The following is a 3,069-nucleotide window of genomic DNA, read 5'->3' as shown; positions in this document are numbered from 1 at the left end:
CAACAGAGGAAAATGGTAGTAATAACATACACCAAATCTGCCCTCCAGTGTTAGATACCTCATAAGAACTAGGCACACACCATCCTCATATGGTTGTCTAATATTCCATAAAAAAACTAATCTTTGGTGGTAAAAGGGGCAATCCCAGAACTCCACAAACTGGCCCAAGTTATCATTCATAACATAGCATGTTATTCAATATGGTCATGTCTTTTTTAGTCCATTCATGTCGCTTTTTGCATCAAAATAGATAGCGCCAATTTAAGGTGTGCATAAAAAATAAGCGAAAATATAGCTTATTCATGAGATTACCACTTCCTTAAAAATAGGTTAAGCCCCTCTCATAGAACCCCTCCCTTAATAGTTTGACATACCCCTTCTACCCTTAAAAAGGAGTGCTAGCATTGGCTAAAGAAACTATAATGGATATGGAAAGCTTCCATGAACCGATCTGGAAATGTTTTTGGTATGATCTTTGTTTTAAGAGCAAAAAAAACATTCCATTATGTCTACAGCTCAAAGCCAAAATAATGGATATCATCCTTATCATCATCTTACAATATGCAGTTGGGGATGATTGTTGCATTCTGATTAGCTTTGCGGATGCTTTGAAAAACCTTCCCTTTAAATATGTTCTGCGTTATTTTTAGTTTTTAATATTGCTGGTAAAAAAACATTTCTATTATTTCTATCTTGTTTTCTAAGTTTTTCTCAATAAAACATTAAAAGAAAAATTGTTTCCATATGGATCAGCAAAATTCATCAATATCGTACAATTCAATTCTTTGGTCTACACGCATTCTGCAAACCAAGCCTTTCATTCTAATGTTAGAAGAAAAGCCCCTGCTTTTTCTGACCCCAAATCTCTTATAAATGTTTTCCAAGCCCGGGTAGAGAGGTATCACACTAGTGTAAATTGGTGCCTTTACCAGTGACCCGCCGCCAATTCATCCAAGTGGGCTCAGATAAATTCAAAAACTTAAATCTGATTATTACTTATTTTACAAAGGGTAGAAGCTCTTCCTTACAATTTACATCTCCAGACTGGTAGTTGGAGTTCTTTGCTGGGATCTACAACTAGTCAGAAAATTCCTCTGTAAATTAATAGTTTGAAGCCCTTTCAGTCACTTGAGAAAACTGCCCTAAAAATTGATGGATTGCTATTTAAATTTGATAACGGCCATGGAAATAATGGAACACTGATAGCTGAGATCTCAATGGAAAATAAAAAATTAAGATGGAGGATGATGAATCTATGGAAGTCTTTGCAGGGGATGAGAATGTTGAGAATGATAAATAGGAGATTGATATTGATGACACTTCTGAAAGTGCCATTATGTGAAATCAATTGTTGTCTTCAACACAACGTGAAAGAAGAAAATAGTTGTAATTTTCTAGGCTTTGAGGTTGAACTTGATTGCACACCACGTGTAACATTATCTATAGAAAATGAATATCTCAAAGAGGTTGTGGAAGAAGAATAATGCTATAAATCAAGAAGCTCAGAGAGTTTATTTGTTTCTCACTTTGATCACACAGAGCTGCGAGTTGGCTGCAATGATGATTATGATCTGATTAAAGGATTTGAACCACGCTATTTTATTCAAGTAAATGTTTTTGGACCTGTATGCAACATTTTAACAAAATATTATGTTCTACAACAAGCAACTTCATCTGAAGAAAATTCATCCCTAAACCCTAAAGGTGAACTATGAATTCAAAAATCATTAAAGGTGTTTTTCATGAAGCTCTTAGTGTGGTTCTGATTTTGATGATATTGATTTAATCTCATAGAGCACTCTCCTACCTACTAGGACTCTGTTTTGATAAATTTAGACTACAACAGTCAGAAAGATTTTGATGGTAAACAGACTACAACAATTAGAAAGATTCTAATGGTATGCACAATGTGTCATTCTCTCAAGTTCATTTTTGAAAGAACAAGCAAAATAAGAAAATGACTATGAAAGATCAAGCAAAATAAGAAAATGACTACATTTCAACAAGTGTTTGGGTGAAATGGCTTCCAAAGTTAATACGGATGATCATACAAAATAGTTTGTTACCTAGAAAGATGACCAAAAGTGCTTATGGCAGACCAGGTAATGAAATTAGTAAATTATGAGCTTTATAGCAACAAATGTAGTTAATTCTTTTTACTGTGAAGATGGTAACCTAAACCGTCATATTCAGGTTGCCACTTTTACCATGCAATGCAGTAGTTATACAAAGGTTTTGACAATGAACAAATAAATTTAGTTATTGAATCCGGTGAGGGTTCCATAAAAGTTATAAAGGAGGAGTGCACTGACATTACAAAAAACATCTTGGAAGGATTTCATGATGACTACAATCTGATAAGCCTTTTTGCATAATGCAAGGATGATAGTAGCAAGGAAAGTGAATCAAATTTTCACATACAATTCAACATTACTAAAAATGTCAACTGTCTAATAGACAATTCTTCACTAGGGTCTAGTACAAGTTTTTAGTTTGACGAAGGCATGTCCATACTTCAGCTGGTGGACAGGATGCTTGTGCTATGGAAAAGCAATATTTAGAACTTGAGAATACAAAAAATGAGATCACTAGAACAAGCAATGGTTTTGATGATGATCAGACCCGGTATCATGAGCTATCCAACGAAGTAACAGAAGAATTCTATCATATTTTGAGGTACTCTCTGATTGGATCAGTTCTAAAGTATGGAAGCCCCAAAAGAGGATTAAAAGGATATAAATAATTTTAGAAGAGAAAAAAAGCAAGCCTTATTATCTCAAATTCATGCAAGGACGTGTCTATTGTTTTGATTATCAAAATTCAGAAGCTGATTTGAGACATTAGATGTCCGAGAAAAGAAGAGCAGCATATGAGTCGATGTTGGATTATGCTCTCACAAACATAGTAAAATCAATCACAAACAATGTCAAACAAACTCTCTCCTAAACACCTAAAGACAAATGTCATTGGAGCCGAGGCCTCCTATATAAAAATAGTTGAACTAGGTATGTTAAGTAATATATCGTCCTGCCTTTTTCTTGTGTTTATTTTTATAATATTTTCATGGTT

This window comes from Cupressus sempervirens, chromosome 11, assembly GCF_028749045.1.
Source record: "Cupressus sempervirens isolate cs-2001-9-10 chromosome 11, ASM2874904v1, whole genome shotgun sequence".
Taxonomy (NCBI): Eukaryota; Viridiplantae; Streptophyta; class Pinopsida; order Cupressales; family Cupressaceae; genus Cupressus; species Cupressus sempervirens.
Note: the sequence above shows the minus strand (reverse complement) of the source record.